This window comes from Athalia rosae, chromosome 2 (genome assembly GCF_917208135.1).
Source record: "Athalia rosae chromosome 2, iyAthRosa1.1, whole genome shotgun sequence".
In the NCBI taxonomy this organism is placed as follows: Eukaryota; Metazoa; Arthropoda; class Insecta; order Hymenoptera; family Athaliidae; genus Athalia; species Athalia rosae.
The window spans coordinates 14,956,886-14,983,083 of NC_064027.1; the positions used below are offsets into that span (position 1 = coordinate 14,956,886).

Sequence of the window (26,198 nt, forward strand, 5' to 3'; positions counted from 1 at the left end):
TATATCCATCGCTTGTAGCAAACTTGTGGTAATACGACTTTCTCGGATATTACGTTATAGCTGCCGCCGGGTTCCCTGTGAACGGTCAGACGAATTTAGTTCGGATTTACACTCGGAGAACTACTGACTTTTCCAACCACGTTACACGCGCTACTTTGCATCCCCTTATTATTTTTCATTTTTCCATTAACCGCGTTTACGAGTTCCGTCAGACTTGGACCGAATATACGAAATAACGGGAGTATTTCGATTGGTAGGATCTCTGAAGCTAAATTGCAGACGGTTCGTCTTGAGAATAATGACGGTAGATTATACTTATCGAAGTTGCAGTTGCATCGGCACCGTTTCGGAGGAGAACACTTTATCATAATTAGAGCGCGTGGAGTTCACCGGGCGTAAGAATGGTACGACGGTGTTAGTTGAACTTAGATAATGGAATCGCAATTGCAAACAACAAAATCTTGAAGATACCATCAGCGTAGGAGATCTTCCTCATCTTTATTAATACACCCCGCAGTTTTAAGTTCGCGTTTCTTGACTACCTCGCCCAATATTTACGTTTCATTTTGCTGAAGCGCTTCATCCACAGGGGTTCTCAACTGTTTACTCGCCCTGATGAAGATGGCCATCTAGGTCAGAATATGAACCCTTGTTTTTTGGGCGAATTTTCAAGCTCTGTAAAACTCAACCGGGAAGGCGAACGATCCCCTCATCCAACGCGTACCGTAATTTTCTCATTTCGGCAGGGGGCGTTTCTTCATATTTTATGGAATCGCGGGCGTGCATTCCTCCTTGGCGATTCGAATGATGGGTGAAAGTTGAATCCGGTGTACACACTCGCCTATGCTTATACGAACAGATTGGCATACGGGGCGGTCCCACATTCGTGCTTGAGACACCTTGTACGGGATTACCGAGTGTCGTGTTGCCTCATCTCTTCATCTCCGCATCCGATACTTTGTATATAGAACAGTACGGCTCGGTGTATAGTATATTTATATCCCTCCGTTCGACACACGTTTGTACAAAGTTTTCCAATTAAATCGTTTACATTGGATTAACGGGTGGTCCTACGGGTAATGGCGTGTCTATAAGCTCGCCTAATCGAACCCTGCCCAGGTCCCTCGGCAAAGGGTGCTGCAGGTTCGGGGATGAGGAGGAAAATCCGGAGAAGTTTGCCCAGGTGGCATACCGGGCGTCGCTTTTTTCATCGACCGTAACGCGCCCGCGAACGCGTCAAAACGACGGGGAGATATAACAAAGTCGTATGTGTCGTGAAAATTCTTGAAAAACAAACTGCTCCATCGACGATTCGCAATATCCAACGAATAATGTGAATTCGGTTTGCAGTGAAAACGCAGCTTTATTATACTTCGACGAATTTCAAAGGTCGGCGGAGGTGGGGTAGGGTAGGTTATATAGGAAATGTAAACCGCGCTCAATTAAATAATTCCCTGTAGAGTCCATAGATGCAGAGGTTAAACCGATTACGTAGACAGAAGGATAACACAAAATGAAAATACTCGACTAATTATGGAAATCCGCAGTTGAATGTTTTTAAAATAAATAATCCAAATGGCAGCCGGTGTTATGATTGCTCGCGGCCATATCTCTCCGTCAGCTTTCCCTTCTACACACCCTTTCCCTTGACCCCTGAGCTCTCCCGTCCATTTCATCGCTGATCTTGCCCCGGGCGAACCCCCGTTGCACCGTGCGTGAAAACAGGGAAAATATTAATAAGAAGAAAAACGGAAAAAGAAACAAGAAAACAAATGGAAGTATAGAGAGAAACGCTCATTTTTAATACGTCAATTGTCCCCTTGGTCCGTCCGGTTTGTTTTCCCACTTTTTCTCGCGGTCGTACACCTGGTACGCGTTTGTCGATTTTGACTGACAAGGGAAACTGATTGATTTAGTTTTATCGATTCGTCGGTGCGGAGTTATTGTTAGAAACTAATTTGTTTCGTCTTGAGCTGAGCCAATATTCAGATGGTATACATACAGCAAAGGCATATAGCTCGGTACCGAGGATATATACAGCCGGGCAATTGGGTCGAGCATTAAAAATTTATCGTTGGACAATCGATTCCGAGGGTTTCGAACTAACTCTTTTTCAATCTGATTACAACCGTCGTACGTAGGCACTTTTATCGACGTGTGCTCACACGGTATCCGTGGCTATTTCTACTTCCGATACGCTACGTGCATGACTGGTATAAGGTATTGTACGCCACCGTATAAGTAGACGTAACGTTTGTCAAAGCGAATTTTAACCGGCACGTGAATATGTGTGTACGCCATTAATGTTACCTCGACGACAACCCGAGCATCACACGCGATTGTGGTATATCCGTTGATGGACTTACGAGTGCAGGGGTATTATGGCGCGTACGTGTTATCGATCGCATCCGACGATACCACGTATTAAAGTAAAAAAAGAATAAGAAGAAACTCCCAGAAAATTCAGAGAGTGAAGTTGTTGGCCGTCGACCGTAAAATCTATAAATTTGACATTCCGAATGAAATGAATGGATAAAAATGTTTGAAAATAATTTAAACCGGGTTAAAGTTATGTCCTCTGGATTAGGGAAGATTGAGTAGCAGGTTGTTATTATCTCAAGTGTCATATTTATCAATTGATACGTTAGTATTTTCTACGGCGGACAGACTACGCTTAACGACGCCACCCACACATCGGTGAATTCCGTGTGTATATAACGCGGGTTCCCGTTCGCGTAGGCCTTCGGGATTTATGGTCGTTTCCTGGCATATCAATATATTTAGAACCTGACGCGTAGAAGTGCACTGAATTATGAGATGTAGCCACTTATGCCGGGATTTATAGTTTATTCACTGGCCCTCCGACTCCGGTGAATGCGTAATGCAACCGTATATTCACCGCCACGTGCGAAATTCACCAGCGTCGTGGCGCCCCACCCCCCCCTCCCCCCTCCCGTCTCGACGTTCGCCAACCTGCCTACCGCTTGCCGGATATACATATATACATGTTCAACCGACCCACCCAGCAACCCGGTTAAACTTGCTAATTAATTGAATTAAACTCCTCGCCGACTTTACAACGATTCACATCTTCTCGTTTTCAAATTCATTTACCTCTTATTGTTCCACTTTCTTCACTACTAGTTATACACAACGCGTCGCGTTCGGGTGTACCGCCGGCTGCAGGTGCGAGTCGACCACAATTCACCACGAGTACCTGTGTTTCGATTTCTACCAATTTCCGAATAACTCATTTCACTGAATCGGACCTTTTTTTTTTTTTTGTTGCTGAATTGCAAAAAGTCGATTCAACGCCACGATTATATCGCTTCGTTCGGATCGGACCGGTGGTTTTACGTGATCCATGAGTACAAATATGGACCAGACAGGTCTGAGGCGTCGTTGGACATAGGCGAGTAATTTGAGGAAAAGTGAAGTTCGCAAAAAATCTAGCCATTAACGCGACGCCCGCAGATCAGAAACGCGACGCGACGAGCGGTTGGGCAGGACGTCATTCCTCCGGCGTTGAATTCCCGTCAAAGTAATTTTTGTCTCGTCCTACGAATTAACATTTTCAACTTACGGTTTGTCGCGTACTGCCCGGTTTGCCGTGAACAAGCGTCCGTGCACGGAAATTCATACGACCGACTCGACGAATGGTATTCTGGGCTGAATTGTAATTCGGTTTTCTCGAATCTAGAAGGAATTGTAATAATTCTCGGTGCTCGCAATTGGGAACGGGAAGTATTTAGCCAGGATTGCGTCGTCGGTTGCACCAGCCGCTGCAGTTGCAGGGGTGCAGTTTGTCGCGCGGGTGAGGTCAGACAACAACGACGCAAAGTTTATCCAGTGATTTAACGAGCGAGGTTCTGCTGACGTCCTAAATAATTGGCGGACCCCTAGCCATTCGTGTGACCCGAATGACCCGAATGACCGGGTGTATCAATCAACCGCCACTCTTCCGCCTCTTCTATGCTCCGACGCCCTCGCTAATTAACTGCCGGGCGTAAGTTGGTAAACGTGCAACAAAACGGGGTGAAAAATCTGCTTCGATATCGCGTTTTGTCATTGGCCACTGTGTATAGAGGAGGTTTGGGTTGTACGGTGGAAATGTATTTTTGCCGAAACTACAGAGTTAGGGTCGTTCCTTTTTTTTTTGCTTCCTAATTCTTAGGAGCAGCTCGCGAGATTCGATAATCGGGGTTAGGGAAAAGGCGAGCTTCTGATTAGATAATCTCGACCACTCGCGCTCGCTTTTCGAAGCTTTGTTGTTGCTCGCGGTGATAGTGAATTTCCGAGATCGCACCGCTGCCCCTACGCTATAACGTGTATTGTTGTAAGTGCCGCACGGGCAAACGAAGCAGGCAAGGCGCATTGTGGGTCGGGATTTATTTCCGCCTTTGTCTCTAACCAGTTCCCTGGGGACTGCTGGGAGCGATACGGGAGAACGAGAGAATTGTTTGTGCGGCTATACCTCGGCTCAAGGTGCCTGCAGCGCCTCTTGTTGCCAGCTATTACCCACCAAATTCCTAGAGAGGTTCCCGTTTCCGGGTTACGGAGACCCTTCCACGTCCTGAATACGGTTTCTTCTTTCCCGGGTCAAAGGGCTCCATTTTCAATCTTCGTCAGACCCAGAGGTTAAAAACAGAGAAATTAACATTCGCGACCTACGTTTAATTAACCGCGAATGCGGTTGAAAAAATTCCGATTCTTTTCAACTATATTTCTGAGCTCGTTGACGCAATTTTGAACGATAAACTTGAGGGCTGCTCTTGGTACAAAGTTTCGAGTTGTTTGGTTGGTGTCCGGCTGATATTTCTTTTCATTCGTTTAAAAAATTGAGACTCGCGGGGATTTTGCGTCGCGCGTTCATACCTTTTCGCGAGACGATGCGAGAGGAATAGATAACTTTTACGCCCGAAAGTTCCTCGAACTAGTAAACTACTACAGGAAGATGAACGACCTTTGCCGGGTCAGCGTGAGAAGAAGAAGAAGAAGAAGAAGAAGAATATGAGGGATATCCGACATCCGTAGCATCATGCGCAGCATCGAACGACCTCGGAAGACCCGTCGGAACATTTCACTCTTCAATGTAATAAAAGTAGCGAACCCACCCGCAGAACTCTTTGAAGAGTTATCGATCATAATAAAACTTCACCGAGTAACGACTTTGATAACTGGATTTCTTAGTTAAAGTGAATAAGCCTCATATAATCTCGCAGTAGTGCAGCGGAATTGTGCGAGCTATTTTTTAACACCTCATATCCTCACTTCAGAATGCTAGAATCACAGATATATTGAACTGTGCGAGCTATTTTTTAACACCTCATATCCTCACTTCAGAATGCTAGAATCACAGATATATTGAACTGTGCGAGCTATTATTTAACACCTCATATCCTCACTTCAGAATGCTAGAATCACAGATATATTGAACTGTGCGAGCTATTTTTGAACACTTCATATCCTTACTTCAGAATGCTAGAATCACAGATATATTGAACTGTGCGAGCTATTTTTGAACACTTTATATCCTCACTTCAGAATGCTAGAATCACAGATATATTGAACTGTGCGAGCTATTTTTTCAACACTTTATATCCTCACTTCAGAATGCTAGAATCACAGATATATTGAACTGTGCGAGCTATTTTTTAACACCTCATATCCTCACTTCAGAATGCTAGAATCACAGATATATTGAACTGTGCGAGCTATTTTTTAACACCTCATATCCTCACTTCAGAATGCTAGAATCACAGATATATTGAACTGTGCGAGCTATTTTTTAACACTTCATATCCTTACTTCAGAATGCTAGAATCACAGATATATTGAACTGTGCGAGCTATTTTTGAACACTTTATATCCTCACTTCAGAATGCTAGAATCATAGATATATTGAACCTAGAATTCACACTATAATCTTCGTATGCAATCCACACTGGATTCATCCCGCTAGTGCATTGGCTCTTTGTTGGATCGAAACAGTTTGCGGCTTTCGCAGACAATTTGAGCGACAAATCAGAGTGCGCGGAGATTAATCCGGAATAGATAGACTACGTGTGAAGAAAGGAGACAGATTTTCCAGAGTTTCCCTTATCCACGGTGTCTGCTTTTTGCAACATGCACCAATGATTCATCTTGCCATTAGTAAGGCGCTTTCAAAGGACACCTTCTCACAAACCCTCTTGAAATAGTTACCTTAGTGAATGCTCGTTTCCCACCCCTCACCCCTGCGGCCCGTTTGCCCCCTCATCAGTCAACACACAACTCAATTAAAGTCTTCCCCGCGCGCGGTATTGGGATCAGCAAATAGTAATCTTCGAGTAAATAGAATGTTTCAGACATATTTTCAAGAGCATAAAGGTCTCTTTCCGAGCCTATCGTAGGAACAGTTCCTCCTTTTTTTTTCTTCTTTCGACGATGCTAATTATCTCATAGTTTAAAAAATCTGATCGCAAATATCAGTGCCCTATCTGTATCCGGAGTCTCGGAACTCCGACCTGTAACCTCGGCTGACACGAAGTCGTCGTAAATGGCGAAGGGGGCCGAGTCAAGAGGGGCCTAGAGGGGCCGGTCGGAAAGACTGATGACGAATCACCCTCTTACCGAGCGAAGCAAAGTCTATGAGGCGAGTGCTCTCGTATCTCCCCCTTTCGACCCCCTTTCGTTGCTCCTCTAGACCCGCACGCCTGGTCGTACCGTGGTCTACCGCAGGGGTGGGAAGTGGGTCACTATTTATGTCAACGACAGAAACAAGAGACCCGTCGAGATGTGACGTCGGATGTGTTTTTGCCCTTAACTACTTAGGACCACCCCGTCAACCCATTTGCTGCCATCGCGAGCTTATTTAGGCTCGTTTGCTTTGGGCCAGGTTGTAGATTATAATTCAAATATTAGACAGTTTTACGAGCTACCTCGTTTTCCTGTGTACGCCGACGAGAATAAAGCTCTGGAAGAAACAAAACGAAAAAATTCTTATTTTGTTTTTATAACGTTAGAATAATACTGCATAATTATATGCATTAGGCAACGTATAAATTGTGTATGAAGTCGACCCACATCCGGCATCGCGGCTGTATAAAATTATAAAATACGAGGAATGTAATCTTATCTGCTTCGGGATCTAGTGAGTTTAATTTTCACGAGCAAGCTCGTTCGACGTAACGAACGAAGACGCAACTTCGGATGGTAAAGTTGATGTTTCTCTCAACTTCATCTGCTTTATTTTGCGACACTCCGCAAACCATACTCCGAGTCAACGGTGACCCTTCATTGTCAGTGAAATCTGATCTGATCGTACCTACGGTTTATATGGGATCTACGTGGTCTCTTTCGGTGGAATTATGACGTTGAATTTCGTAGCGGTCAAAGCTAGGTCATGAAATTCGGCGCTCGATTGTGTGATCAGCATAATAATCGTGTGCGTTTATGTCATGGGGTAACAAAAGTTTGAATTGTAATAATTGAACCGATTCGGAACTATTGAAACTGCAGCGGGTGGCGAAACTATGTTTAGCTTGTTTCCCGATGCACAATTGTTATAATATACATATAGAGGTATAGGTACGTACACAAATTTGACACGTCACGTTTGCGACCGTCACCATCGCAGCATACTAACGAGATAGTCCCTCTGATAGTTGTGTTAATACTTCGTTCGCTAGGAGTAACGCGGTTTCACCTAAGGGGTGACCCAGAAAAAAAATCGAGCAATTTTAAAACCGCGAGAATCAGGCTTTCGTCTCGCTTTTTTGAATGTTGACCAACGTCTACGCCTTACCGAGATACTCGTATACCTGACAAAAGTATTTCAAAAATGTAGCGGTCGAAAACATGAAAAAAAAAGTAGCGGTAAGAATAAAATGAAACCGGACTTCTTCTGGTTTCCAGTGAAAAAAAAAAGTTGGCAGGATTCGTTTACGCGTTTTTCGTTTTGTTTTTTTTCGAACTACCCTGTAGGTGATGCAGGCCGTTACCGATGCTCGAAACATGTTGGTATATAAATTTATGTATAATGTATTACCTATGGTATTACGTAGGGGATACGTAGCGGCACCGCGGGACGTTAGCATTATCAAGAGGTGTTATAATGCTACGTCAACTTAACGAGGTATACGTCCTTTGAAATGCCGGTTACCAAACTGACAGGTTGGCCCCTCCGGGGTCCGCGTAGCCCGGAACCCGAACGCTACGGAGCATTCGGTTCTCGAAATTTGACAGTTCATGTTTGTATTTATAGCGGAGTACAACTGCCGCTGTGAAAATAAAAGTAATTACTTCGTAATTGTTATCGGGTGTATTTGAGCACGGTTTTTATACAAAGAACACCCGAGATACGGGAGTATAGTACAGAGGGGCGAGTGTAGACGTGAAGAATAAAGGCGAACAGAATAAAAGATAAAAGCGAGAGAAAGAGAGAACGGCGAGTCCCATTTGCTTGACGTTACGGAAACTCGCTCCTAGCTATATTAAATTTGCATTTTCTACGTAATTGAGATTTCGAGTAATATATTTTCACGCGCACTTGATTAAATTTCATTTTATGGTTTTGGTTTCTGTAGGGGGGAAATTTCTCGAGAATTATTGCTTCCTCACGGTACAGAAAATTCACTCCCTCTCTTTCTATACCTAAACCTGTGCAGAACCTTTTCAACGAGAAGCAATATTACCCCCGCATCTCCGTCGCTATATCTTATCTTTATTTTTCAATATATACGCACTTTCATTTTTATGTACCCACCGTAATATTGACCGTGCATATTATCCGCTAAATTTACAACGATCTATATAATTACAGATCGTAAAACAATTCTTCCACCGTTTCGCGCACAGTCGAATCGGTCATCCCCTCCCCTTACTTTTGAGTTTACTTTTCATCATAGACGGATGATCAGTCCGTCCGATCCGTGTAAATCCGAAAAATGGCCGACGCCAATGAAGAAAAGGAGAAAAAGAGAATGTTAATGATGCGTAATTGCACGTACGTCTTTGCTTCGGAAAATACCCTCGAGTGACCCCTAATAATCAGACCGGCTGATTCACCCCCTTATTCCTTCACCTGTTCCCGAATGGCTACTCTGTAATTTCACCCGGCTTATAGTTCGCTTTCAGAAATAGGAAAATACCGCCCTATTCAGGTGAGACTAGGCAAATGTCGATAAGGATAGGCACGGAGGGTTTATAATATGGGGTTGTCGAACGCGAGTTTGAAGAACAAGCGGCTTCTATATACATGGGGCATTCCACGTCAAACGGGCCACTTTTTTAGAAATGTTTATCGAACTTGATGAAACTTTTTCGACTTCTTGACGGGTCTCAGAAACCTGCATGCTCAGACCACTTTTTTTGACGGATTCGTGTTTCTGGGGTCGAAATACATTAGAAATAAGTCATACGATCCGTATTAGAAATACTCAATTTTTTGTCCAAAAATCGAAAAAAGCCCAAGCGCTACCCCTAGGATTCTTTTCCACTTGAGAGTGAGAAATCAAAATTTTTTTGAATTGGGTTTTCAATAGTAATGTTATACTATTATTATACCTGCGTTTCAAGAATACGAAACCGCAAGCTAAATTAATCTACCTTTTGACATAGACCGAATCAGCGCGCAATCGTAATTGTTCTAAATTGTGAAGAACAAGGATATCTCGATGGGATTTCTTCCCGGTTCAATTTTATCGACTTCTTTGCGTTCGTTAGGCAAAAATATATACGAAAAACGTTCTGAAACTAATTTTTCCACAAACGAAGACCTCAGCCTTAAAAAAAGTTTCAAGTTCCAAAAATATTCTGGAAAGAGTGGCCCGTTTGGCGTGGAATGCCCCACATACCATGTGAAGGTAAAAACTGACCAACTCGAAATGGTTTGTTTCAAATAATAGAAAAAGGAATGAAATGAACAAAAACATACGAGTGAATGAACCCGTGCGAAGTTGTTGGAAAATGTACATTGTTGTAACACGGGATGATTATTAATTCGATAAGTATACTTTCGCGTCGTGTGCGTGTCGGTAGTCGTTACGGAGCGTCGCGACGTCCACGTCAGAAATACGATAGTATCTGTCTTGTGTGGATGTAAGTTATGTGTATACGTAGTAATATATGTGTGTGTGTACTGGTGGAAACGCTTTGTAAATACAATATGGCGATGGCAGCCGGGGAGTCATTAGAGTTACTGAGTTACCAAGGACGTGTAATGGCATACCGCTGTCTGGCGCTATCCGTACAACGAATTTGGTCACTTCCGAGAACGATTCGGGATATCGATTTCAATTTATTACTCACGCACGGCGGTTGGTATGTACCGTAGCAATTTGGGGCTGCTGAAATCTTAATTTTCATCAAGAAAACCCCGAGACAGCTGCCTCTATTTGCGAAGGGATCTCGAGTTTTTCAATTTTTCGTCAGTTATTATCAAAGAATTATCGTACAACTGAGACTTCGAAAAATTTGATCTTCTTTTTTTGGCTCAAGCTACACAATTTCGTCTAGTTTAATGTATATGTCCGCATGCTACGCTCAAATGAGAATTTGAAGAAATTCGTTGATCTTTTTGGCATCGTGTACATTTATTTTCGGCATTGCTGAATATGAATGGATAATAACGAAGCGAGATTTGTGTTTAAATTTTCGAAACGTTTCGCCCCTTGAATTATGTCCCTTCGGGAGTCGCTGCAGCGCTCGTTTCTTCTCCACTTCTTTAGTTTGGAGTCTCCGAGAGCCAATGCGCGTGAGTAAAAAAAGGAAGATACCGCACGGCGGTGGTAAAACTTTTCAATTAACCGCAACAATCACATTTCACTTATAATAGAAACTGAATCCGCATTCGCACTATACCACTTCATGCAAGGTTATCGTTCCGTTGATATCTTCACCCTTAACTCCATCGTAACCTCGATTCGGATGAATGCAAAAATAGAGAGAAAAAAAAAAAAAGAAATAGTTTTACCAGACATTATACAGTTGAGGAAAACGCGAGATAGTCCGATGCTAATGAACCGTTAAAGCGATGGCAGAGGGAAGCAGGGAGGGGGCGGGGGAGAGACTGTTGAAGGTTGATGTAGTTGAAACGTAACTAAATCCTCCGCGTGTAGCCATCTGCGCTACCCCCATTGTGAAATCGCTATTGTAGTCGTAGTACACCACAGTTTATATCTTTGAAACGCTAATGTCTTTCCGTAGTGGTTGCGTAGCAGCGTGGGGGTAACCTTATACCTACCTCGCGCACATGGATGCACACAGGGAAACACCTGCGTAAACAAACTCTGCAATTTCCGGTTCCCATCTAGAATTGTCAAATGGAAATATATAACCCTCGGGAGATCGTCGGGTCGGTACCGCCGCTTGCCATTCTTGTCTATATATATATATATATTCGTATTTATGCGACATGCGTGTCGATTCGACGTTATCCATCGGTTAATTCCTATCGTCGTTTCGTACGAGTAACAAAAATTTCTCCCGCCCCACGTTATTTCGTCTTTTTTTGCTTTCTTTTTTCGCTTCGACTTTTTATCGACGCGCATATTCAATTCAGATGTTCGTGCACCGCCGGAGAAGGTAAACGCGAAGATTTGATTCGACGCGCTACGCTCTTGTTCGAGAGATAAGGACGGCGCCAGGACGAAGGTCTCGGTCTTCCAACTCCGCCTCCAGCTTCGCTTGAAATCATAAACAGACACTTCTCGGGTAAGGAGGTACTTGTCGCCTGTTATCTCAGATTTTCTGACGTTTGAGGGTGGAAAGCGTTCTCTTTAGCATAATGAAACGATACGTATGCCGGACAACGGTGTGCCTGGTACCTACCGAGTGAATCAGGTATACGTATTATATATTATACAACGTGACGAAGCCAATTAAATTTTACTCTTGTCAAAATCATTTCGGTCGAAATGAAATATTGCAGAAAATTACGCTTTTTTAATCAACGTAATTTGTTTTTTAATTTTTTCAAATTCTCGCCGGTAACAAGTGTTCGTTTTATGCGAAACAAAGGTCGGCGTTCGATTCGTCCGTGGCCGTTGAAAGATTCCCGAAGGAATTGCAGGGTAATTCGAAGAAATAAGTTTTACGTACACGGAAAGCTTTCGATATTATTCGGCGAAGTAGCTCCGCGGTTTTTCCGGTGACGGGTTTGCTACGAGGTATACGTGAAGCGTTACCCATACTCCGGTGTGTGTACCGTAGGTTCAGTTTAGCTTTCGGGACTTAGGAATTCCGCGGTAATATTTTTTATTCATGGAAGAGTTTTTATACCCTCGCGGAATCTCGCTTATCGGTTACAAGCGTCGCAAAACCGAGAGCTGAGTTGAAAATTTTCTTATTTCATCTCACCTCTGAATACGGCTGCGTTATTCTCAATTTTTGAATTTCCAAAGAACTGCCTAGCGTGCTGAAAACCTACCGAGAAGGGTGAAAATAAAGGAGAGAAAAAACGAGAGAGATGAAGGAAAAAAATGTTAATGTAGCGTCGAGCTTTACTCGAGCTTGCAAAGAATTTTCCAACCTTCTCGGTGTACGGGAAATTCCCCGCCTCTGCAAGTTTCTCTATCCGCGGCCTACACCCTTCTCGCCCTCCAGATCCACCTCGTTCCGCCCTCCGCCCTCCGCCCTCAGCCCTCCACCCGGCACCGGCACCCGGCAAGGACGAGCACTTCGAGTTATTAGAACTAGAACAATGTCCCGGACGAGCATAATGCCGAGACTGAAGGTGTAGACGGTCTAACATGAAAGGGCTAAGCGTCCTCGCGACTGGCTAAGTTTGTACGTGAATAAACTCCCGATTCGTAGTGTGCGTTTCGCGCGTCTGTTCACGTTTTCACGTGTAAGAGATCGTGCGCTCGGTATAAGCGTATAGGTATACACGCCTATCGGAGTCTCTGAACTTTAGAGGATTCACTTTAATTAATTACATTAATTAGATAGCCGCAAGGACACGGTCGCGATGGGCACAGTTCACTCAATGCGCGCCGTTTGCTATTCCAATTAGTTAATGTCATGTTCCATCGCTTTCGATACCTTTTTTCATCCGTTTCCTTCGATGTTCGTACGGATATTTTTGTTTCACGAATTACGAGAAAACATCGCGTTCAGATAACGCGGCGTGCAACTTTCTGGAATCTCATGGTATCTTCCCACAATTTAAACTTATCTATATCCAAGCAAAGTGAATTTAGACAATCCTCGTACAGTTGATCGAAAGTCTATCAGACTTGAATAGGTAAAATCGAATTATTAATTTACATCCAGAGGGTAACTCGAGTGCGAGAAAATGAGGAGGACTCGAAGGATGTGAAACGCCCGAGTAACTTCCCTTTCGTCCTGAACGTGGCCCAGGATTATCTCAAAGAGCTGTTGCAACGGGCGGGAAGTTGGGTGGGCGAGCTGGGTTGGGGGCTTTCGAATTGTACCACCTGCAGAACAATCGGATGAGCTGTAGCTGGTAACGGATGTGACGTCAGCGGGCGCAATTTCCCGCGCGAATGGCAGTTAACCGCCAAACCCGAAATTGTCGTCAAATTGCGCGTAGGTATATAGGTAAGTAGCTACTGCCTATTTCGGGTTACTACAGCGAATTTCGATCGATCGAAATCGCTTTTATTTCTCGTTACGTTTCGTTCACCGCTCGCGCGCTAGTATTACCCATCGGTGTTCCTGCATGGTGCGGTAGGTCGTATTTTTTCACGGTGCAACGCGACAGCGGTGCTGCGGTTAATATCATTCAAAAATCCGTGAAATCACCTTCGTTTTTTTTCGAATATACCGCCACCGAAAAGTCCTTCCTTGAGAAAAACCGCGAAATTAAATTCTTCGGAAAAAAAAGGATCCGAATCAATCCAAAGAGACTCGGTAGATATCTTTTCAAACGAAATATTTTCTATCACGTAACGAATCTTTTCTACCCATTCGTATTGGCAGCGGTTAGGGCAACGCGACCACGACGTTGTGCTCAAAAATATTCGTCGATTCGATTAAAATTAGGCTGAAATGAAAGCTCGTTCTCGATTAATATGCTAAAAGTCTGTCGAAATTTCCCGAAATCCTGAAAATTTAGGCGATGTTTGAGAAAAAGAAGTCCCCCGTAGCAGTAAAGAGTTACCGCGAGTCTCTCGATTATTACACACGCGGTGAAGAGGACGTTCTAGGTGCGTAATAAAGACGAGATGGAGATGACGTTTTTCGATAACGATTTTTTCCATCAAGTTTTCGCCGATACCGATGATGCGACGTAGCGTGTGCATTAAACGTTGTCCATTAAGTATTCCTATGGGAAGAGGGGGGGAAAGCGGAGTGGGAGGAAAGGAGACGGGGAAATGGCTAACCAAATTTATGATTACGTAATCACGGCCTGGCCCGGAATAGGAGTCAACGTGTACTCGGTGCAGCCGGTGACTTCGATTGATAGCGTAATCCAATATTATAAATGGTTTCCGCAGAAAAGGAAGAAAGAGGTGGCTGTACGGAGCCACGGAGAAAGTGGATGAGGGAAGAAAGCTCAAAGGAAAGAGGGAAAGAAGGTAATTTATCACTGGGCGCTGTCTTACAGGGTTAATCCCTCTCTTATACGACCAGCTAGTACTGATTTATTCTTCCGCCTATGATTAATTGATTTCTAATGCCATAATATTTTTGACAGCCCATTAGTTTTATTAGTTTGTCAAATTCTTATGCCCTCCAGATATAATGTAGATACTCGAATTGAGTTTTGTTTTCAGAGTATATAATCAACTGTTAACTAACGCCTGTTAGCACAAATTTTCAAATCATCTACCAGAGCTGACTCAACAAAAGTGAAATAAAAAAAAATTTCTTCTCTTTTCTCCAGAGTTCATAAAGAAAATAAATGAATGGAAAAGAAGACCACGAAAATTTGCGAATGCAAAAAAGTAGAAAAATCTAGCAGCAATCAATGAAGTCGATTGGCTTTTGGTGGGTCGCGTTGGAGCAGCCAGTTTGTTTACGACTTGACGACCCTAGAAAAACCGCGCAGGTTACAACTTTATGAGTGAAATCCGTGGCAAGATATTCAGGGGTGAGAAAGTTACTTCTTTTTTCTCGACTCTTTTTCTCGTCGGTTCCGTTTTTTTTTTCTCTTCTTTCTTTCTTTCTTTTTTTTTTCTATTGAAACATCGAGTATTCGTTAGGTTCGTAACGCTGACTGTAGAGTTTGCGAATTGCTGACGTCAGCGTGTGAAATAACATTAGATTTTTTGCGGTGGAGGCCTTTTCGGATAATAGTGGGCCGTTTTCTTGCATACTTCTTAGGTAATGGGGCGAAACGTACGCTTAACATTGCCGAGGATTTATCGTGATCCATTTCTTGAAGGCCCGGAATATACGCGAACGACCAAACTGCGGGGGGGTAGGAGGCGAGGGGGCGAGGGGGCGAGGGCGCGGTGCGGTGCGGTGCGACGTTAAATCAAGGAGTTTTACACTCTCGCGCGGCAACCTTCAAACTTGAAATTTAATAGGACGGAAGCACGTAATAATACCTAATGGCGAATTCTCGCGAGAATTATGTATCTGTTGTCTCGGAAGCGACGAGTTATCTGTCTTTTTACTCGAAGTAGCTGCGATCCGAGTAAGTATCCGGACACGTCGCATCGATCTTCTCCAGATATTACACCGTTGGAAATTTGTTCGAAAGTTCGTCTGTAGCTTTCTCGATACCCTTAATGATATATTTTATTTACTGTCATCCGTCACTGTCATTCAGCCCTGATTTTCCATCCCCATCCCCCCTACTTGTTCCCATCAAGCGAACTTTTATGTATATACTTGTGTACGATATGTATAGGTATATGTATAACGTATACATGCGTACGTCATACGATTCCGGTGTACGCCGAGTTCTGTGATTTTTCTTTGCTTACTGCGCGTGGCGCCCCGTTCCGATGTAACGATGCAATTTAAATGTCTGAGATATTCTTTAGTTATATAAACTGGATGCAAAGAAAGGAAGAAATACCAGGGAAATAAAGATAACAATAATAGAAACAATAAGAGGTAATGGGCGAAGATATATCAACGTAGAAATACGTCGCGGGAAAGAGAAATGGCTCGTACGACCGGACCACACGAGTTTAATTTCCAGCGGCATGAAGAAACCGAGCGAAATATTCGGACTTTAGAAATTACTCGAACAGGAATAGCGAAAAAAAAGAGAAGAAAAAATCCCCGAAAAAAAACAATGTATGATTTTTAAACGACATCGCCCTATTTATTTTTCGACCTTTTTCGCGAAACGAGAAAGTTAATCTCGTCGTGAGGACGAAGACGAGGACGTTGGAGGATCGTCTTATTGTTATGGCCTCGTCTTTGTGGGGCGGGTTTCCTTATTGCCAACGTCGTATCGTCGTAATGAGTCCTACAGGACCGGGAGACCCGCAAACTGTGCGATGTGTGTGTGCCCCGCGCTTGAGTGTAGTTATACATACGTGTGTTGTATCGCGCATGCATAGTTTCAACTTTCCTGCATTATGTATGAAATGAGACGCGGTGCATAAATCCAAACTTCTTGCATAAACTGATAAGCAGCACCAGCTGGAACCGCACCACGTGCACTGATAGCTTACCTTGGGCTACTCGGTCGTACGTCTCCTCGTGGTGCACCTCACACTTCGCCCTCGCGATCGAAATTCGCGACAAATGACGTTCGACTCTCATTTTCCACCCTTAGGCTCCCTGCGATAGTCGGATAAAAAAAAAAATTACAGAACGAACGAAAGAAAAGAGGATTCGACGAATCGAATTCTCGAAACTGTGTGACCAATTTTTTGGGTCTTCAACATACGGATATACCTATAGCCGCGTATTATACATAACTTCGGGTGCAAAAAACTTCGCCTAGTAAATTAATTTCTCCAAATCAATCGTCGTTAGAAAGTCGTTCCTCAAAAATAACCGTGAAATGAAATTCCTTAATCCTCAGAGAAGATAGACTACCATCGTAGATATGTTCAATATATCCATGCTACCATGTGTCCCAGCGTTTACATTACAGTAGGTTTGGGTCCCTACTGTCAGGCGCCAAGTTTACGCTATAGCGCCACGTGTATTCACGGACCACGATTTGGCTCACCGCTATAGCGTAAACCTGGCGCCTGACAGTAAGAAACCAAACCTACTGTAGTGTAAAAGCTGGGACACGTGGTATGGTCCTTGCTAATTTTTTTGGTTGGTTCTTTGGAGTTTCGGGGTTTGAAAAATGGGCCAAGTAATTCTTTTTCCAAATTGAATAAGTTATTGCCAATTCATCGATATAAGATATGAAAAATTAAGGACATCCCGATGGAATTTATTGCAAGCCTTATCGGTACTAATTGTAAGTCATCGTGTTCGTTACTCATCTTCACGTAGGAAAAGCATCCCCGAATCATGGAGAACGAATACCTCACCTTCTCTTGCAAAAAAAAAACGCCGAACCTATAGCCTCCGATATTTTCCAAAATCTGAGATTAAAATTAGAACTTTTTTCCTACGCTATTTTTATGCATTCTGATCTCAGAAATTTGAATCTATACAAGCCAAATAATTCAATTACCAAAAGTGAACATGTTATCTCCAATTTATCGATCAGAAAAGTGAAGAGTCAAGGATATTTCGATATGATTCATTGCTAGCTTAATTCAATCGACGTCTTTGTGTTCGTTACGCATTCTAACGTAAAAAAAGCGTCCCGGAATAATTAGAAGGAATACATTACCTCTTGCATCGAAAGAACGTCAAACGTTACCGTCTCAATCGATCATCAGTCAAATTTTATACAAGCAATTCGGACTTCAATTATTCGATTGATGATGATTAATTAACAAGTACATCAATTCATACACGAAGCGGTATATGTGAAGTAATCGAATAAATTGCAGCCATTTACGAAACATCCGATCGGGGCCGTGTAATTCGGTACATGGCTAACAGAGTACATACGTGTTGCAGGTTTTTCGTCTTGGATGTAACGGCAGTTCGGCTTCAGTATGGCTTCAGCGATAGGAGCAGCGACATCAGGAGCGACATCAATAGCAATGATGCGGGTTCCTCAGAGCGACGATAGAGAGAGAACGGTGAGGAAGCTTTCTTATAAAATTTAGTTGTGTATTGCTTGAATCGTTCGCGCGAACGTTTCTATACCTATGTATTTTGATCACGCGCTCCTGACTATTCATACTAAAAACAGTCGTTAAAAATATACTCGCCCGGGTTATGAACGATTATCCTTTAGAATTCTGAGAGATTACTTTTCAATTATATCACGCGTTTTCTTCTGTTTTTGAATTATGAAATAATTAATTCATCTAACTAACTAATACGAATTTGATGCAGCTATTATTCTCGAACAACTATCTATACAAAATTTTTCTGATTTCTTTGGGCCGTCAATCAATTATTTTTCAAAGCGCACGAGCGACTGTTCTCCATTGCAGCTCGATTAAGTTCTCTGTTATGAGTTTCGCTAAAAGACGTATTGCTACTGCACTCGATGCAGCTTACGAAAAATTCCTCGGGATTTACGGGATGATTCTACAATGATTCACTCGATTTGCGTTCTCAATGAGATACGGAAAGATTTATTGATCTTATTCGTGGATACAAAAATAATATAAATATGAGTGGTTGTTACATCGTGACTTGAATTTTACATGTGATATTTGTTTTTCTTCCTGGTAGATGACCATTGCGTGATAAAACCAAATCAGGACATCGCCAAGTCTTCTCGACGAGATACATCCCTTCGTCTTCACCCAGTCGAGATGGATCTGCAACACATGAGACGTACAACTCCTTTTCTGCAGAGGTATGTTTCATTTAATTTATCCCTGTCGAGGGTCCCTAGTATGATTCAACATTTAGAGTCTTAGTATATGAATTGCACCCCCTCAGAAAAGATTTTCGAAATCCTCTTCATAAAATCAGATCACCCAGTATTACTTAATGTACTTATTATATTCATGCACCGTGATAATATAATTCATCAGACACGCCAATAAGGCAAGACAATAATGTATTATCACATAACTTGGTACAATTTATTACAATTCACACGTCTTATAAATTTATATACTGAGTCATAAAATAAGTTATACATTAGGTTACATGATAGGTTATACATTGAGTCATGTATTGCGTTAACTAATTATTTATTTGTTATTCATGTTACAGGTCAGAGTTCCTCCAACATCATTGCCCGGACTCCCCCTGTTCATCAGGGGGAGTCCACTGACCCGTCCCCTGGGACTGCGCGGCCTCCCACCGCCCCCGGGGTCCCAGGGGACCCAGTCCCCGAGGACATGTCTTCGGGGATGCGGTATCCCCGCTGGAGGGGATGCCATATCCCGAGGGACATGTCCTCGGGAACTGGTCTTCGGGGACACGTGTTCCCCCAGGGACACGTCCCCGGAGATGCGGTATCCCCGCTGGAGGGAATGCCGTGTCTTTGGGGGCGTGGCCTTGGGGGAATACGAGTCCTCGAAAATCCCGGGAAAAGGAGGTCCCAAGCGGTCACTCGTTTTCTTGATTTCTCTAGAGAAACGAAAAACAAAGTGTCCGCTTGAGGCCTCCTTTTCCCGGGCTTTTCGAGGACTCGTATTCCCCCAAGGCCACGCCCCCAAAGACACGGCATCCCCTCCAGCGGGGATACCGCATCTCCGGGGACGTGTCCCTGGGGGAACACGTGTCCCCGAAGACCAGTTCCCGAGGACATGTCCCTCGGGATATGGCATCCCCTCCAGCGGGGATACCGCATCCCCGAAGACATGTCCTCGGGGACTGGGTCCCCTGGGACCCCGGGGGCGGTGGGAGGCCGCGCAGTCCCAGGGGACGGGTCAGTGGACTCCCCCTGATGAACAGGGGGAGTCCGGGCAAACAGCAGCTACGGCGGCAGCATCTCCGGGTACCTACAATATACAACAAGTGCATTTGTAATGACGTTATGTAAGAATATATTACTGCTAATGTGATGTTATAACATATTAAATTGAATATATTTTCATAATACACTATCTTATATCATATTGACTGATGATTATTTCATACCTGTGAACGGGCATGTATAACTCCTGCCCTTCGTGGTTGGAAGTTGAATGCGTACTGTGACGGAATAGCCGCCGTGGTGGTTGATTGAAAGCCTGAAAAAATTTTCCCATAAAAAATAAAGTAGAATTGTAAACATGAACTTGAAATATATGAATAAATCGGTTCGAATGATAACAGTGGAGATTATTTCTCAATCTATGATAAATTCCCAAATTCCATATACATATAGACGTAGTATGATAATTAAACACGGGTACCACTATCCCGCGCTTAAAAACATCATAACTGAATGAGCGATAACATAGGAGTTCATGAATGTGTTGTTGATGATACCTAATTGATCGAAATTTCAACGACGAAGAATGTTCTTAGCACAAAGTTACGGCGCAAACTTTCTCGATTCGGTATTGGAGTGAATTTGGACACCACATCCGGATTCCTGAGATTCGAGTGTATGGATGAGCTTGTTCACTTCAAAAAACCGGTGAGCCTATAGCCTTGGATGTTTCTCGAGTGAAGAATTGTGTACATTTTATAATTTAATGAATGAATGTATAAATGACTGAATGAATGAATGGATGTATGAATGACTGAATAAATGAATGAATGCATGAATGACTGAATAAATGAATGAATGTATGAATGACTGAATAAATGAATGAATGAATGAATGGGATCAAATTTGGGTGTATCGGAATCATACTGATTGAATGATTATTCGATTGAATATTTAATTAATTAGTTGATAAATCAATGGATGAATGAATGAGTGCTCCCAAAGAACCAATAAACTGATCAACAGTCAAAAATACTATTCATCATAATTGATTTTTTAATGACTGACAATTGAACAGTCCGCAATCGTAGACGAGGCGATAGCTTAACATTTGATTTTATTGAAATCCTTTATGAATTAACAATTCGATAAGCCGAAGAAAAAAATGAAAAGCTGAAAAACTGAATCAATGGATGAATGGACACGTGAATCAAGTAGCATAAAAATCATACCAAGTGATGAATTATTCAAATGAATGAATAAATGACTGCATGAATGAATGATGGAATACTTGGATTCACAGGGATTGGAATTGTCCCAATTAATTGATATTCACTTTGATATACGCGTTAATCGCTTAACATTTGAAAAAGATACAGGGATTTTATGTTCAAAGTCTTGATTCGATGACTCAAACAATGGATGAATCACTGAATGGATGAATGAATGATCACATTAAATCCGGAGCATCGTAATCATGCCGCTGAATTGATATCAATGTCAATATACGCGACGATTGCTGGATATTAAGAGTGGATACGTCAGCATCATGAATGAATCTTGAATCCAAAGGATCAATGAATGAATGAATAACTGCATGAATGAATGATGGAATACTTGGATTCACAGGGATTGAAATTGTCCTGATTTATTGATATTCACTTTGATATACGCGACAATCGCTTAACATCCAGAAAAGATACAGGAATGTCATGTGCGAAGTCTTGATTTATTGAATAAAACAATGGATAGATTACTGAATGGATGAATGAATAAACACATTGATTCCGGAGCATCGTAATCATGCCGCTAAATTGATATCAATGTCAATATACGCGACGATTGCTGGATATTAAGAGTGGATACGGAGGCATCATGAATGAATCTTGAATCCAACGGATCAATGAATAAATGAATAACTGCATGAATGAATGATGGAATACTTGGATTCACAGAGATTGAAATTGTCCTAATTCATTGATATCCACTTCGATATACGCGTTAATCGCTTAACATTTAGAATAGATACAGGGATGTCATGTTCAAAGTCTTGATTTATTGAATCAAACAATGGATGAATCACTGAATGGATGAATGAATGATCACAATACTTCCGGAGCATCGTAATCATGCCGCTGAATTGATATCAATGTCAATATACGCGACGATTGCTGGATATTAAAAGTGAATACGTGAGCATCATGAATGAATCTTGAATCCAACGGATCAATGAATGAATGAATAACTGCATGAATGAATGATGGAATACTTGGATTCACAGGGATTGAAATTAACCTAATTCATTGATATTCACTTTGATATACGCGACAATCGCTTAACATTTAGAATAGATACAGGGATTTCATGTTCAAAGTCTTGATTCGATGACTCAAACAATGGATAAATCACTGAATGGATGAACGAATGATCATATTAAATTCGGAGCATCGTAATCATGCCGCTGCATTGATATCAATGTCAATATACGCGACCTATGCTAGATATTAAGAGTGGATACGTCAGCATCATGAATGAATCTTGAATTCGACGGATCAATGAATGAATAAATAACTGCCTGAATGAATGATGGAATACTTGGATTCACAGGGATTGGAATTGTTCCGATTTATTGATATTCACTTTGATATACGCGACAATCGCTTAACATCCAGAAAAGATACAGGAATGTCATGTTCAAAGTCTTGATCCGATAACCTAAACAATGAATAAATAACTGAATGGATGAATGGATGATCACAATAATTCCGGAGCATCGTAATCATGCCGCTGAATTGATATCAATGTCAATATACGCGACGATTGCTGGATATTAAGAGTGAATACGTGAGCATCATGTATGAATCTTAAATCCAACGAATCAATAAATGAATGAATGACTGCAGGAATGAATGATGGAATACTTGGATCCAGAGAGATTGAAATTGTCCTAATTCATTGATATTCACTTTGATATACGCGACAATTGCTCAACATCCGGAAAAAATACAGGAATGTCATGTTCAAAGTCTGGATTTATTGAATGAAACAATGGATAAATTACTGAATGGATGAATGAATAAACACATTGATTCCGGAGCATCGTAATCATGCCGCTGAATTGATATCAATGTCAATATACGCGACGATTGCTGGATATTAAGAGTGGATACGTCAGCATCATGAATGAATCTCGAATCCAACGGATCAATGAATGAATGAATAACTGCATGAATGAATGATGGAATACTTGGATTCACAGGGATTGAAATTGTCCTAATTCATTGATATCCACTTTGATATACGCGACAATCGCTTAACATTTAGAATAGATACAGGGATATCATGTTCAAAGTCTTGATTTATTGAATCAAACAATAGATGAATAACTGAATGGATGAATGAATGATCACATCAAATCCGGAGCATTGTAATCATGCTGCTGAATTGATATCAATGTCAATATACGCGACGATTGCTGGATATTAAGAGTGGATACGTAAGCATCATGAATGAATCTTGAATCCAACGAATCAATAAATGAATGAATGACTGCAGGAATGAATGAGGGAATACTTAGATTCAGAGGGATTGAAATTGTCCTAATTCATTGATATTCACTTTGATATACGCGACAATCGCTTAACATTCAGAAAAGATACAGGAATGTCATGTTCAAAGTCTGGATTTATTGAATGAAACAATGGAAAAATTACTGAATGGATGAACGAATGATCATATTAAATCCGGAGCATCGTAATCATGCCGCTGCATTGATATCAATGTCAATATACGCGACCTATGCTAGATATTAAGAGTGGATACGTCAGCATCATGAATGAATCTTGAATCCGACGGATCAATGAATGAATGAATAACTGCCCGAATGAATGATGGAATACTTGGATTCACAGGGATTGAAATTGTTCCGATTCATTGATATTCACTTTGATATACGCGACAATCGCTTAACATCCAGAAAAGATACAGGAATGTCATGTTCAAAGTCTTGATCCGATAACCTAAACAATGAATAAATAACTGAATGGATGAATGGATGATCACAATAATTCCGGAGCATCGTAATCATGCCGCTGAATTGATATCAATGTCAATATACGCGACGATTGCTGGATATTAAGAGTGAATACGTGAGCATCATGTATGAATCTTAGATCCAACGAATCAATAAATGAATGAATGACTGCAGGAATGAATGATGGAATACTTGGATTCACAGGGATTGAAATTGTCCTAATTCATTGATATCCACTTTGATATACGCGACAATCGCTTAACATTTAGAATAGATACAGGGATGTCATGTTTAAAGTCTTGATTTATTGAATCAAACAATAGATGAATAACTGAATGGATGAATGAATGATCACATCAAATCCGGAGCATCGTAATCATGCCGCTGAATTGATATCAATGTCAATATACGCGACGATTGCTGGATATTAAAAGTGAATACGTGAGCATCATGAACGAATCTCGAATCCAACGGATCAATGAATGAATGAATAACTGCATGAATGAATGATGAAATACTTGGATTCACAGGGACTGAAATTGTCCTAATTCATTGATATTCACTTTGATATACGCGTTAATCGCTTAACATTTAGAATAGATACAGGGATGTCATGTTCAAAGTCTTGATTTATTGAATCAAACAATGGATGAATCACTGAATGGATGAACGAATGATCATATTAAATCCGGAGCATCGTAATCATGCCGCTGCATTGATATCAATGTCAATATACGCGACCTATGCTAGATATTAAGAGTGGATACGTCAGCATCATGAATGAATCTTGAATCCGACGGATCAATGAATGAATGAATAACTGCCCGAATGAATGATGGAATACTTGGATTCACAGGGATTGAAATTAACCTAATTCATTGATATTCACTTTGATATACGCGACAATCGCTTAACATTTAGAATAGATACAGGGATATCATGTTCAAAGTCTTGATTTATTGAATCAAACAATAGATGAATAACTGAATGGATGAATGAATGATCACATCAAATCCGGAGCATTGTAATCATGCTGCTGAATTGATATCAATGTCAATATACGCGACGATTGCTGGATATTAAGAGTGGATACGTAAGCATCATGAATGAATCTTGAATCCAACGAATCAATAAATGAATGAATGACTGCAGGAATGAATGAGGGAATACTTAGATTCAGAGGGATTGAAATTGTCCTAATTCATTGATATTCACTTTGATATACGCGACAATCGCTTAACATTCAGAAAAGATACAGGAATGTCATGTTCAAAGTCTGGATTTATTGAATGAAACAATGGAAAAATTACTGAATGGATGAACGAATGATCATATTAAATCCGGAGCATCGTAATCATGCCGCTGCATTGATATCAATGTCAATATACGCGACCTATGCTAGATATTAAGAGTGGATACGTCAGCATCATGAATGAATCTTGAATCCGACGGATCAATGAATGAATGAATAACTGCATGAATGAAAGATGGAATACTTGGATTCACAGGGATTGAAATTAACCTAATTCATTGATATTCACTTTGATATACGCGACAATCGCTTAACATTTAGAATAGATACAGGGATTCCATGTTCAAAGTCTTGATTCGATGACTCAAACAATGGTTAAATCACTGAATGGATGAATGAATGATCACATCAAATCCGGAGCATTGTAATCATGCTGCTGAATTGATATCAATGTCAATATACGCGACGATTGCTGGATATTAAGAGTGGATACGTAAGCATCATGAATGAATCTTGAATCCAACGAATCAATAAATGAATGAATGACTGCAGGAATGAATGAGGGAATACTTAGATTCAGAGGGATTGAAATTGTCCTAATTCATTGATATTCACTTTGATATACGCGACAATCGCTTAACATTCAGAAAAGATACAGGAATGTCATGTTCAAAGTCTGGATTTATTGAATGAAACAATGGAAAAATTACTGAATGGATGAACGAATGATCATATTAAATCCGGAGCATCGTAATCATGCCGCTGCATTGATATCAATGTCAATATACGCGACCTATGCTAGATATTAAGAGTGGATACGTCAGCATCATGAATGAATCTTGAATTCGACGGATCAATGAATGAATGAATAACTGCCTGAATGAATGATGGAATACTTGGATTCACAGGGATTGAAATTGTTCCGATTTATTGATATTCACTTTGATATACGCGACAATCGCTTAACATCCAGAAAAGATACAGGAATGTCATGTTCAAAGTCTTGATCCGATAACCTAAACAATGAATAAATAACTGAATGGATGAATGGATGATCACAATAATTCCGGAGCATCGTAATCATGCCGCTGAATTGATAT

General features: G+C 41.4%; 1 protein-coding gene and 1 long non-coding RNA gene across 29 annotated transcripts in view; one reads left to right on the forward strand and one right to left on the reverse strand.

Annotated features, from left to right (window-relative positions):
- LOC110116932 (DBF4-type zinc finger-containing protein 2 homolog) overlaps nucleotides 1-19,181 on the forward strand; it is a 44,067-nt gene extending 24,886 nt beyond the window's left edge. For 3 of the 14 annotated variants that reach the window (XR_007277103.1, XR_007277104.1, XR_007277097.1), the window contains 6 exons: nucleotides 13,255-13,542; nucleotides 14,442-14,522; nucleotides 14,831-15,037; nucleotides 17,944-18,068; nucleotides 18,673-18,799; nucleotides 19,165-19,181. The gene's annotated coding sequence lies outside the window, so the exon portion shown is untranslated. Of the gene's footprint in view, nucleotides 1-2,201; nucleotides 2,221-11,060; nucleotides 11,695-13,254; nucleotides 13,543-14,441; nucleotides 14,523-14,830; nucleotides 15,038-17,943; nucleotides 18,069-18,672; nucleotides 18,800-19,164 lie in introns of those variants that run through there. The other 11 variants (XR_007277105.1, XR_007277098.1, XR_007277106.1 and 8 more) reach the window with 9 other exon arrangements.
- The window catches only part of LOC105684788, a 115,503-nt gene continuing 107,911 nt past the window's right edge, over nucleotides 18,607-26,198 (reverse strand). For 9 of the 15 annotated variants that reach the window (XR_007277125.1, XR_007277123.1, XR_007277119.1 and 6 more), the window contains exons 5-6: nucleotides 20,038-20,129; nucleotides 18,612-18,761 (exon numbers count right to left, since the gene is read on the reverse strand). This is a non-coding gene — a long non-coding RNA (uncharacterized LOC105684788). Of the gene's footprint in view, nucleotides 18,762-20,037; nucleotides 20,130-26,198 lie in introns of all 15 variants that reach the window. The other 6 variants (XR_007277113.1, XR_007277127.1, XR_007277124.1 and 3 more) reach the window with 3 other exon arrangements.